The 14,221-nt window shown below is 39.7% G+C and overlaps 1 protein-coding gene across 1 annotated transcript in view; it reads left to right on the plus strand.

Annotated features, from left to right (window-relative positions):
- Positions 1–5,817: 5,817 nt before the first annotated feature.
- ATP6V1C1 (ATPase H+ transporting V1 subunit C1) overlaps positions 5,818–14,221 on the plus strand; it is a 39,985-nt gene continuing 31,581 nt past the window's right edge. Inside the window, exon 1 of the mRNA XM_075213914.1 lies at positions 5,818–5,969. The gene's annotated coding sequence lies outside the window, so the exon portion shown is untranslated. The remainder of the gene's footprint in view (positions 5,970–14,221) is intronic.

Below are 14,221 nucleotides of genomic sequence, written 5' to 3' on the forward strand. Positions count from 1 at the left end.
AATCCCGCGCTCGTAAAATATTACCGTTAATATGGTAATCCTGCGCGTAAATACTGTTAATACTGTAATTTACTCGCTGGATTTCAGCTCGCAGCTCAGGGAGCTGCGAGCTGAAATCCAGCGAGATATTACCTTATTAACGGTAATATTTTTCGAGCGCGGGATTTTCGGCGATCCCGCCGTCAATTGAATATGCCCCTTTATGTGAGACAAAAAGAAAGATTTGCAAATATATATAAAAACTGAGCAGGAATATTTTGCTATTTCAGTAAAGACCCTTATTGCTTCTAGCTATACTGATGTAGTGCTATATGTTTTGTTGGCACACAGAACTATTAGAAGAATACACATTGTAACAATTGTACAAGATAATCATCACACACGCAGAAACACAATACACAATTAAGAGGTTAGTGCCCAGAGTAAATCTGGATACATGCCTTGTATGCTAGTGGAATTGTTAGATCCACAAAGGCAGCACTCCTTACTATAAGACATCAAACATAAGGCAGCGCAGTTCTCCAAATAAAACATTGTAATAATCTTTAAATCTACAACAACAATCTTAAGACTAGTTCATTAGTTTGTTCCAATACAAGCTGATCGTGCCCTTAGGTTTTGGTTAATTCCTACTAAATATGAGATTGCTTTAAAGAGGAGGTATAAGGTACCTCAATGTTAAACTAAACAGATTGCTCATGACAATAAAAGTCTTAGTTTTATATTAATAAGCTGTACAGGAAATGTCCAGACATATTTCATCTCATATGGGTTAGACACCAGCCAAACAAGTGCTCCTGATAATGCTTAGGTACTGCATGTGGATGTCGGGACTGAGGGTCTGGGTAACATATTTTATATATGAAACAGTCCTATAAAAAAATATTCAAATCATGCACTTTGAGCATAGCCATCAAACTCTACTTGACTATTCTCCCAGAAGAGCAAGGGGCATATTTACTAAACTGTGGGTTTGAAAAAGTGGAGATGTTGCCTATAGCAACCAATCAGATTCTAGTTATCATTTATTTAGCACATTCTACAAAATGACAGCTAGAATCTGATTGGTTGCTATATGCAACATCTCCACAAATCCGCAGTTTAGCAAATATACCCCAAGGTCTTTCTCCCGGACCTCAATGACGCAATCACTGCAAACTGCATCTCTTTACACTTGACCTTCTCTCTGGGGTCTCCCGGGAGGACAGGAGGGGTAAGGGATATTTAAATATGCTTCAAATATAGGAGAAAATTGAGTGCAAAGGGTTTAGTTAAATTGTTTCACTGCTTAATGCATATCTGTAGTCACGTTGGTCTTTCTTCATTGCTTTGTCTGATTTGAATTTGACAGTGATGTTTAGTTGGGGGCAATAAAACGTGCACATGGGCTTTTCAATTTCCTTGCCGTGTTCATAGAGCTCTACATTAGTTAGCATAAAAAGTGTAACCTTTAAAAATCCACTTTTTCCAGCTATTCCTGCAGACAAACAGAAACGTAATCCATTTACTGAGAAATACAGAAATATTTGAACTTACATTAAAGGAGATATTCAAACAAAACCTCCATGTATAGAACAATGCAGGTGAATGTTCAGGACCCCCACGTCAATCAGGAGATACTCACCCGCTGCTCCCTCGCCAACACCAAATTCTGCTGCTACTGATGGCATCAAAAAATTTTAAACTTCACACACGACTTCCAAAAGAAATCAGAGCTTCTCATATGTCAATAGAACCACCGGGATTGGCTGTGGCAACGCACACAGCTTTTCAAACCTGCTGATTGAGGCAGGTGTTGAGAAAATATCAGACAATCGGAATGTTTAATAATCAAATTGATTCTTTAGTTTAATCAAAGCATAAATCAATTCATTATGGAGCAATCTGGCATGGTGTCCTCATGCCTTTAGATCAATCCACCCTTATAAAAAAATATACAGCGTATCTAGTATCTATGTAATATACTACATAAATACTACACTGGTCATCATAGTACATGCGCAGTACAGGATATAATTAATGAGTAAGGCAATGACAGTATTCTGTTACAATAATAACATAGGAGAATTTAATAAGCAAAACAAATGCAATTAGTTATTCAAAAGAAGAATGACATGAAATATCAAAGAAAAAACAATTACAGCATAACCATATTAGAGATAAATCAATTCACTAAAACAATGGATAAAGAGAAATCACCTCTAAAGTTAAAATTCTATCCACCATTTTAAATTTAACCTTTGGATGTAATTAACCCTTACATAGCCAGATAAGCTGTAGTAATCGTTAGATACTCTTAACACTCAACTATATTCATCAAGCTTAATAAGCTGGACAGTGGTGCTATTTGCACACAAAATAATAGGTTATTAAGTATAGATATAGATATGTTTAAGAAAAAGTCTACATATTCTACATTTTTCTTGTGTTGAAAAAAATAACCCTTCTCACTATAGTTTGCATGCTTTGTATTCATATTTACGTTGCAATAAATAAACTTACTATATTGTTTTTGCTGTAATGGCGTGCCATTAATGAATTAATTTTAACATTTTCTGACAACCTTTTCAACCAATATTATAATACATTATTTACGTAGCATGCAAACTGCTGTGCTTTTATATTCAGCCTAAAATATTCACCAAATATTGAATTATTATATGTATTGAATCAGCCTCATCACATCAAAGTGACACCTCCTAGCCTTAAAATACTGCTTGGTTTTTCCTTATTTACGGCTTAAATAAATCATGTCAGTGATTGGACATTGGCATTATTTTCATTACCGTGTGCCACTTTGTGTGTATGGAGCTTTCTATGACATTGCTCGGGGTCCCACCTCACTTCAAGGAGATGCAGAGGTGAGTTATGACAGGAAAAGGTTGGCGGAGCAAAGGTGTATGATGATGACAATTTCATTCTCATGACGCTACCCACTCAGGTGGGTGGAGCTTGCACATACCTCCCGACATGTCTGTCCCTGGCAGCGGGACAGGGGGTGTGGCCATGCTCACAGAGGGCTGCCTAGCACTGTACAGAGCTAGGATACCCATTACACACCTCCCTTCCCCCAGCATCCTTACCCGCGGGTCAAACATGTCCCCGGATGGGATAGCGGGAGAAAGTCCTAAAATTGGGACAGTTGGGAGGTATTATTGCATTATGACAGCACGTCCCACCTTGCAGGCAGGTAACCCACCCTCTGGATAATTGCTTGCTCTCTGATGAGATGTGTCACACTAATCTGGGAGTCTCTCAGACATTCAGGGAGAATAGGCATATATGCTTGAAGTGTCTAAAAGTTAACTTTAATGCTGAAGCCTGGAGATCAGGGAGTAAATGTATCAAGCTGAGAGTTTCTCGGCGAGTTTGAAAAGTGGAGATGTTGCATATAGCAACCAATCAGATTCTAGCTATCATTTTGTAGAATGATAGCTAGAATCTGATTGCTTTTTCAAAACCGCTGGAAAACTCAGCTTGATACATTTACCCCCAGGTCTTGTCCTAAACTTTTAATGGGACCCATTCGGCAGAGAAGCACATTTGTACCTGCATACTATGTAATCTACACACACAATTTAACCTGCAGTCCATATGCAGAGTGCACTATGCAAACTAAAATAAAATATTAAAATATTTCAGTATCCCCAAATCAAATATCAGCGTTCCCCCTCATAAACCACCAACCTGGACTTTATAAGAGGGAAAACATGATTGTGTGGTCTCCCTGTCATACAAAAAAAATCAACCCCATAGTTGGCAACAGGCACTTTCTGTCAAATTTTGGCCCGGGGGGCAAGACTTGGCTCAGTAGCCTATTAGGAACAATTAATTTTTTTAAAAAATACAGGTAGCCCAGTGACTCAGTTGAAGGTGGCTCACTATGGGTCCGACACGGGGGAACAGACAGGGCCACCTTCAGAAAAAATTGGGCCCAGTACGGGCCCCCGTGCCACCCGGGCCCCCCCTCCCCCCGCTGGTCTCCGCTATTCTGTCTTCAGCCTGGCTGTCACCGTGACAGCCAGGCACCAGGATCCGATCGCAGGGGTGGAGGAATCATTCCCCCTGCGATCATGTGCTCTGCCTGTGACAGATCACAGGTTTCCCCTGTATTTCACGTTTTTTCAAGTTTTCTGGATTTGGAAAGTGGATACACTGCTCCTAAGTGCTCTATAACTCCCACTGCTAAGTTTATTAAACATGTCAATAATGCAGTTTAATCATCCCACTTCCAAAAACTAATAATTTATTTAGCATAAGAATATGTATAGCTTATGTAGTTAGTAGGTAGTTACTGGCTGTCCCTACTTCCCAGGGATAGTCCCAAATTTTAAGTTCACATTTTTCAAACTGAATACACAATAATATTCCTATTTATATGCATTTTACGTGTCCTTTTTTTACCATCATTTTTGTCATCTGGGATTTAGAAGCGAAGATTTAGTGAAGCAAAGAAATAATTAAATAATAATAAAATTCACTAAGCATATCATGATGGGGATTGTAGTGCTCCAATGAGCTTTGAGAGACCTGGTCAGCAGAAGTGTCCCTCAAAAATATTTTAAAATCTGGGCAAGGGGCCAAAATGACGCGATTCACCGCAAATCGCGTCATTTTGAGACGCCAGTAGCGGGATGAGGGAGATTTGCCTGCTCTCCCAGGAGTCAGTGAGACTGACCCGAATTTCGACAGTCTCCCGGACATTCCGGGAGACTGTCTATAGCATACTTGCCAAGTCTCCCGGAATGTCCGGGTAGGTCTCACGGATTAGTGACATCCCCCCACATCTGATTTGGAGCCTCCACGATGCGATAATCTGGTAATCACGTCATGTTGGGCCTTTCCCCCCCCCAGGTACAATGAAGTGTTTCTGCCATTGCGTCACGTGGGTGGATCCAAAATGACGATTTGCAGAGCTACGTCTCCACACGTCCACCTCTCCCCCGGAGGCCAACATTTAAAAGTTGGCAAGTATGGTCTATAGCAGAGGTTGGCAACCGGCCCCCAGATCCCTCCTATGTATTTGTTATAGCTGGTAACACTTGTTTAAAATGCCAGCTGACATTATTACACAGTTTTATCTTTCTTTGATTAAATGAATTGTTTTAACTTATTACTGTGATTAAGGACAATGAGAGGGCCTTTAGAAGGTTAGAGGGTCATACCATGCGGCCCCCCAAGTGTATCACTGGTCTATGGAATAAGAGAATAAGGTCAGTGATTGACCCTGATTTTTATCCCTCAGTTTCCTGGTCTGTCTGCATTACCTGCACCACCAAACCAACACCATGCAATATTCAGTACTACATATTACAAAGGTCAATTTCCCAGCAAACACTATTTAGTGCTATTGTATATTGGTAAGGTTGTTTATTTTCATAGAATTCGGTTGCATGATCTGAATTATTAAGGAAATAATTACACTGTGTCTGTAATGTTCAATGTATATATTCTTTATATTCTATACTGAAAGACATTGTGAACGTTCGCCTCCCAGCGATGTGTTACCGCCACTCGTCGCTAAGGGTCGCTGCAGCGCAGCTCCGTCAAAGTGTCACTCCCATCACGTGACATGCCCCTAGTGGCAGAGCTGAGACTGTCCCAGCGGGTGTAACGCACAGACCTCTATGTGTGTGTCAGCTGATACAGTCATGTGATGAGCTGTGTGCCACACACTCGCAAACATCAGGTCGACGACAGTGCTCACCCTCCTTTTGTCTCCACTAGAGGAGCCATCTTGTTAAAGTCGAGGTGTTAATTCAGAGGGATTTTTGTCTCCTAGATAATGGCTTCCACCAGACTGCACTGAGGACACTTTGTAAGCCATACATTTCATGCAAATCTTCTGTCTTGCAGTGAGGGGCTTGAGGAGGTTTGTGACTGAGAGAGAGAGAGAGGATGGCGGAGAACTGACGAACCGTGCTGCTGCCTGTGTATACCGATTCTGACAGCATTCCCCAGTCACTCAGGTACGGACCTAGCAGTATAAGGGGTGGGAGGGATGTAGTGAGCAGCACATACGGGTAGTCTTGGGAGTGGGTGAGCAAAATGCAGATCACGTCGGATGACAGACTGAGCTTGTGTTCCCTGGCCAGGGCAGAGACAGGCAATCTGTGTCTTTAACTGCAGTGGAACTACAAGTACCAGCATGCCCATGGCTTGGAGCTCTATAATCCTACAAGAGCCAACAATGACATTTTGTAGAAGGAGCATGTGATTATGTTCTGTATTAAAGAGGCTTTTACTGTATTTCATTTAAAATGGTCTGGCTGTCATGGTGAAAAGAGACAGTAGGGTTACTGTACATAAATACCTGCATAATAATCTAATATAAATCCCAGTGCCCTTGTTGTGATGTCCTTGCACTTGGTTTGATGGCTTCAGTGCTGTTTAGGAACAAATCCACCTTCTTCCAATATGCCACCATCATCATAACAGTGCAGCTGCATGTCCTCTAGCACTGACAGATGCCAGAAGAGAGAGCTGTCATCTCTGGCGGACTCGGCCTGTTCTCGCTGCTGATGGAATTGGCTGCACTTTTTGAGGTCATGTTCATTATATATTTGGTTAGCGGGAGTTTGAATCCCTTCTACATCTCGTCGCCTACAATGCTAACTCTCTAATTCCAGCTATAGGGGCAATGCTGTAGTAGTAAGACCCTATGGAGGGGGTGGTAAGGAAGTACATGGAGTGGAGTCCCTAAATTGCAGGGATTGTATAAAGGGGGGCAACACATTTAAATATATGTTTGGACTTGCATGGCTGATCTGGTAATCCAATTTATTGACAGCAAATGTACCAAACACTGTAAATTGCATAAAACCTATGTATGATAAGTTTGGAGACTTGCTTAAGGTTAGGTCATTTATTTTACAAACCGCTATATATATTTTAAGGGGCATATTCAATTGTTCCGAATCCCTGCGGCGTTAAAACTATTACCGTTATTACAGTAATAGTAAGCTGGATTTCAGCTCGCCGCTCCCTGAGCCGCGAGCTAAAACACAATGCGAAAACTACCGTAATATCGGTAATAGTGCGCGGAGTGCGAAATTTTTGGCGTTTCCGCCGACAATTGAATATGCCCTTAAATGTCTGTATAACTGAGTCTGTTCTTTTAGTGCCAACATTCCCTTGGAACAAGTGATCAGAACATTTTATGCTGTTTGACATAAATTATTAAATCATTACCTTTGCTTTGTCAAAATTATTTTAACTCATTTAAGAGACTTACATAGTGATCCTACCTGTTTAGCTGTATACATAATTACAAGTTTTATCTATTGTAAGTTTGGTAAATGGTAAGCCATCAGACCAAATCATGAAGGCTGAGACTCACATGTCTCAGCCCTGTCATTACTCTATCTCTTTCATTCCCTAATGACAAAGTGGAATTCATTGCTTCACTCATGACAGGAAGCTGCCTGACCACTTGCTCCTCTTCCACGTATTGCTATTGCTAAATATGCTTAAAGGGAAGTAGGTCTGTGATTTCAAGAAATGAGCATCTCTTTAAATGGCACATCTAAAATACCAGATTAATTTTGTTACGTTCACAAGTACATGTGTGTGTATTATAATTATTATGTAGTGCAATGTTCATTTATCGGAATGAGCCGTGTCTGTCCCTGTTCACCCTGGAAGTAGTGTGTTATTTAGTGTGCTGTATATGCTCATTGCTATACTTTAGCTCAGTTTTAGACTGTGCAGTCATCTCCCCTGGGCTGGCTTCTTACAAGGGATCTGGGACTTATGCAGATTACTGGCCTAAAGATTGCACTGTGCAGTATAAAGCACCACTGGATGGTACATTAAATTACAGCCTCTGTACTAGGCAACAATGGGAATGAGGGATGTTTGTTTTTTTTTCATATTCTTTTTCTGTAATCAATGTGGAGGGTTTACAGCTGCTTGGGGCTTGTGCTGTAGTTTCATTCTTTTCCATTGTGCGCCTTAATTCAAGGCATTGTTGTCGATTTTCCGGATTGAAGGATATGGTTTATTTATTTTCTGATAAAGGCATAGTGCCACTATATAGTAAATAAATGGACCGCCAGTTCAAACCTGAGTATGTTGGACAGCAGCAGACAGCTAATTTGTTACAGGTAACCCCCAAAAGATGGCAGTAGCTGCTAGACAGGTAAGTGCTACATACAAACTACTAGAGAGCGGATAGCAACCAATCAGATACTAGGTATCATTTATCTAGCACATTCCAGTATATGATCAATAGAATCTTATTGGTTGCGATGGGCAACGCCTCCACTTTTTCTTTTTAAGTTTGATAAAGCTACCCCGAAATGTCTATTTTGCAAATTTAAACCCTAAACAAAATCCATGAAAGTGGAATTTACTTTTAAGCCAATTAACTGCTAACTGTAATAAAGCTATTGCTCTCAGTAATCAACTGTGAGAGAATCTAAGTGGCTCAATAGTATTTCACACAGATTTTGATGTGTGCATAAATCGTTTTCCTACGTGAAACAACGATGCTGCAGATTTAGTCTTTTATACAAATTTTCAGTTTTGTTTTTTTGTACATATTAAGCACAAAAAATAAATCAGTGTTGTAAAATGTAAATTAATTAGTAAAGTTCCAGGTCAGTTAAAAAGGGGGATCATTCCCTTTCGTCTTTATCCCTAGAGTGGATAACAATAGTCTAAGGAGCAAAGGAATGGGAGAGCCAAACAGAAGAACACATTGTCATTCAACATCAACTTGATCCAATTACTTTTTTACCTAAGGTTTTTCTATTTTGATTTCATTCATTATATTTAATAGGCCGTCAAAACTTAATTTTTTTTTTACCCCATGTACTTTTTGATATACAAGGGTCTGACATTTTCAGATATCCACAATTTTGGCGTGCATGAATATACAAAAACCCAATTTCTCGGGCTAGGATTGAGATATTTCAATAAAACAAACCCTTTTTTTCAAAATGTAATAGACTTTAATATGATTTACCACATGGCGAGGCCTGAGGAAGTTAAACATTTCATGGTCACGGACTCAAAATCTGAAACTGATTTCCAAGAAAACATGACTTAAAATTTTGAAAAAAAAATTGTTTGTTCCTCCATGTTTTAAAGAATGTCCATATCATATGTAAGCTTTAGATTTCAGTGGCAGATTATATTTTTAGTATTGCAACATTTGAAAAATTTACTTCCGTGAGTGTCAGCAGCAAGAATAAAACCTTTGCTTCTATAACCACAAATCCTGCAAACATAGAGGAAAAACTACACCATAGATCTTAATGGTTTACTATGTAACCACAAAGATCTTTCTTCTTAAAGAGTCTAGTTTTTGTCATTCATTTAGTATAAAGAATGATTAAACTAGAGTAATGGTGCAATGAAGGGCCTGTTATTTCTAACTTCCTATGGTAGTGGTCCTATTCATCATCATCATTTATTTATATAGCGCCACTAATTCCGCAGCGCTGTACAGAGAACTCGCTCACATCAGTCCCTGCCCCGTTGGAGCTTACAGTCTAAATTCCGACACACACACACACACACACACACACACACACACGGGTCAATTTGATAGCAGCCAATTAACCTACTTGTATGTTTTTGGAGTGTGGGAGGAAACCAGAGTACCCGGAGGAAACCCACGCAAACACAGGGAGAACATACAAACTCCACACAAATAAGACCATGGTCAGGAATCGAACTCCTAACCCCAGTGCCGAGAGGCAGAAGTGCTAACCACTGAGCCACCGTGCTGCCAATCACACGATAAACGACCATTATCACATTAGTATGTACGCTGCAACGATGAACGATTATTGTTCCAAGGCACATTGTATCATTGGATTTGATTTTTGAACCAAACTAAATATCACGTTCGGCAATGGAACAAACAGACTAGGGTCAATTTGTTAGCAGCCAATTAATCTACCAGTATGTTTTTGGAGTGTGGGAGGAAACCGGAGCACCCGGAGGAAACCCACGCAAACACGGGGAGAACATATAAACTCCTCACAGATGCTCGGGAATTTAACTCATGACCCCAGTGCTGTAAGGCAGATGTGCTAACCACTATGCCACCGTGGTGCTATTGAGTGTGGGGTAGTGCAGCTCAATACAGCAGTGTGTGTGGGGTAGTGCAGCTCAATACAGCAGTGTGTGTGGGGTAGTGCAGCTCAATACAGCAGTGTGTGTGGGGTAGTGCAGCTCAATACAGCAGTGTGTGGGGTAGTGCAGCTCAATACAGCAGTGTGTGGGGTAGTGCAGCTCAATACAGCAGTGTGTGGGGTAGTGCAGCTCAATACAGCAGTGTGTGGGGTAGTGCAGCTCAATACAGCAGTGTGTGGGGTAGTGCAGCTCAATATAGCAGTGTGTGGGGTAGTGCAGCTCAATATAGCAGTGTGTGGGGTAGTGCAGCTCAGTACAGCAGTGTGTGTGGGGTAGTGCAGCTCCGTACAGCAGTGTGTGTGGGGTAGTGCAGCTCAGTACAGCAGTGTGTGTGGGGTAGTGCAGCTCAGTACAGCAGTGTGTGTGGGGTAGTGCAGCTCCGTACAGCAGTGTGTGTGGGGTAGTGCAGCGCAGTACAGCAGTGTGTGTGGGGTAGTGCAGCGCAGTACAGCAGTGTGTGTGGGGTAGTGCAGCTCAGTACAGCAGTGTGTGTGGGGTAGTGCAGCTCAGTACAGCAGTGTGTGTGGGGTGGTGCAGCTCAGTACAGCAGGTCTTTCTCACTTTGACATGTGCCAGATGCCCTTTAGTCTAAATTTTATTGTGCTCCTTCTGCATTTAAGCTTTTCCATGTTGTTCCATATCCTTGCAATCAGTGATCTTTAAAATATAGTTCCCTAAAAATGCATACATTTATACTAAATTACTTGGTATTAATTCTTCTTTTTTGGTTAACTGTTCCTTTTTATATACAGGATGCAGCTATCTTGTCTGATCTCTGGTGACCTAGTATAAAAACTTCCTGTGTAAACTTCATCTGATTCTTACTATACATAGTGAAATGTAACAATGTTGCTTTTAAAAGGTATGATTGTATTATCTTCCAAAAATCATTTTTATCGTTTATTTATATAGAGACACCAAATTAAAAAGCACTGTCCCATTGGAGCTTAAGTTGGGAGCATCTGGCCTACTAGAGAGCCTGTAGGCCTACATGCAAGTCATTAAGTATTTAAAGCAATGCCAATATTAACATTTTTTTTTTAACATTTATTTATATAGTGTCAGAATACTCTGCGGCACTTTACAATTGGGAAATAATGCCCCCCCCCCCACTCCGGCCTTGCAGCACTTGGCCTTTTTCTAACCTTTAAAATAACTCTATGACGTCTCAGTGCATATGATGCAATCAAGGACTAATAATGTAATATGTTTGTGAAAATGGCTGCACCTACCGCAGTATCTTTGTGAAAATGACCTGAAACAGCTATTTGACCTTTATGCAAACACAGAGCCTGATTTCCTGATTTTGGGCAGCACGGTGGCTCAGTGGTTAGCACTTCTTCCTCACAGCACTGGGGTCCTGAGTTCAATTCCCGACCACGGCCTTATCTGTGAGGAGTTTGTATGTTCTCCTCGTGTTTGCGTGGTTTTCCTCCGGGTGCTCCGGTTTCCTCCCGCACTCCAAAAAAACATACTGGTAGGTTAATTGGCTGCTAACAAATTGACCCCAGTCTGTGTGTGTGTGTGTGTGTGTTAGTGGATTTAGACTGTAAGATCCAATGGGGCAGGGACTGATGGGAATGAGTTCTCTGTACAGCGCTGCGGAATTAGTGGCGCTATATAAATAAATGATGATGATGATGATGATTTCCTATTGAAATTGATTGGGGCGTTAATGGGAATGTCCTTAAATGCGGTTGGCAGATGGATTGTCCTGTGTATGGTCATCTTTTAGCCCATCCTGGTTATAGGAGCTCCATTTAACATATGGATTAACAATCCCTATTTTTTTTTCTCTCCATTCATATTCCACAATAGAATGTTTTCAAATATCTCAAATTGGGTTATTGTTTGGGAGCTGTTACATATATTTGTGACTGTTAAACAGTGTTTTTGCTCTCGGATAAACCTGTATTTTTGTTTTTTGGAAATTTTAATTATGTGCCTCATATAGAGTAAGGTGCAAAAAAGAAAGGCAAGCACATTGGGAAAACTGCCATGTTACACGGCAGGAGGGGCAAGTTTCAAATGTGGGGATAAATTTAGAGTTGGGAAGGTTCACATCTTAGTTCAACTCTAAATCAAAATGTAAAAATAAAGCTTCCCTCTACTTGTGTGCTACATGCAAAATCAGGCAGTATTTTCCTTTTTTTTCCCTACAAATAAAATAAATGCATTTGTACCCCTTGCATTGCAACATGGCTGTTCTGGGAGCAGATTTGCTTCTTTTTTTTTTTGTTTGCTTTGTTCTGTAAATGTGGTCTTATATGTCTATATTGGAGCTAAGGATCCACTAGACACCCAAAAGAATAAAAGTGCCTGGAGGTTATATTGGCTGTGTTTTTTTTGTTCGGTGTATATATACATAGCCAGTTATCGTTAATTACCTGGCTAGTACACAATCCAGCTGTGCAACATCTTGCCAATAGCAATTTAGGAAAACTTTGACCTTATATTCTGACTTGTTGAATCACTTGGCGGTTTAACAATACTCCTCTGTTTAACAATACTCCTCTGTACCACAAATTAAAACCAGTTCTAGTGGATCTGGGCAATGATGCATAACAGTCTAAGGGGTATATTTAAGAAATAACGGTAGTGCACTATCGTGCACTTACCGTGTAAATTAGTCCACGATGTCTCCTACTCAAATTTATTAAAGGTGCATCGCTATCTGCTGCTTTCCACTCCTTATCGTTTTTGCGAGCAGTCACCATACAACAGTATGGTGACTGCTCTGGCCGCAATCTAACAAGTCACGAAAAAATCTTTTTTTCGGGAACTTGTTGTGTTAATGTGGCGTACATCATCCTAAATCTTGCTTAAACTTGTGTTCTTCGTTATGTCCAGATCTGCTCCGTTGCTTTGTGTGTCAGACCTGTGTCAAAGTTAATTAAATGAACCTTAATGATGCAAATATGTAGATCAATTTCAAATGGCTGTTTTATATTGTACTCCATTCTGTTTCCCACTGAACACATTAATGCCCACCCTGTGACCATTTTCAGTTTAGGCTTTCTACTTTGGGCGGACATGAACTGTAAACCTATCTATGCACTGTGATTTTACAGTACATAGGAATGGTGGCCACACACCTAACGATAACACAGATAGATGGTGTTTGGAATGGTTGCTATATTCTCCATCCCTCTTCCCATCTTTCACTGGAATGTTTAAATAAAAAAATGTGTATCAGCAATAGCCATGATTTACCTGTCTATGCAGAAGTAGAAGGAGTTCATTGAAATTACCTTATAAATGCAGATGTTTTTATTGGGCTTTTTAATTTTGCACAAAAGGAGGGAATGATAGGGATAAATACATATCTTTACAATTGTATTCATTGAAATAATGGATGTATCATTAAAAGTTTTTAAAATATTTGAAATGTTTCTTTGACGTATTATCAACCTTGATTTACAGATATAAACTGGTGTCATTGGAAACTGACTAGACAAATTGATCTGTACATTTTGATTAGAAATAATCTTCTTGGTTATAAATGATCTCTTATAAAAATATAGTTATCTGAGTATAAATTTTATCACATACTAGGTATATGGGTAATACGAATGTAAACAAATGTTTTTAAAGGCATAAAAATTGTGGGTTGTTACTATCTTAATGACATAATGACTGTGTTTCATGGAACCAAGATGAATGTATCTTTGTTCTATTTTTATATTATGATTTGATATAATAAAAATTATTAGTTTGTGATCACCTTTTTATATATATATATATATATATATATATATATATATATATATATATATTAGTGTGTGAGATCCATAGTTGTTCAACAAATGAACAGACCAGCGATAACAGAAATACAAAATTTAATAGGAATAGTTAGAACGATACATCACAATAGTATGCCCTGCCCAACGATCGTTTCCGCTAGGTTGCTTTAATCAGGGGCAATGGTTCTATATTCCTGCTTCCCTTAAATATCATTCAAGGGCTTCAATAATCAGCTGACCTTATTAAACATGAACACTTAACCTTGAATATACCTGTATTACACATAATCCACCTAATACATACAAATGCAAATATTAACAATATAAAGAAC

The sequence above is a fragment of the Mixophyes fleayi genome, chromosome 5, assembly GCF_038048845.1.
Source record: "Mixophyes fleayi isolate aMixFle1 chromosome 5, aMixFle1.hap1, whole genome shotgun sequence".
Lineage (NCBI taxonomy): Eukaryota > Metazoa > Chordata > Amphibia > Anura > Limnodynastidae > Mixophyes > Mixophyes fleayi.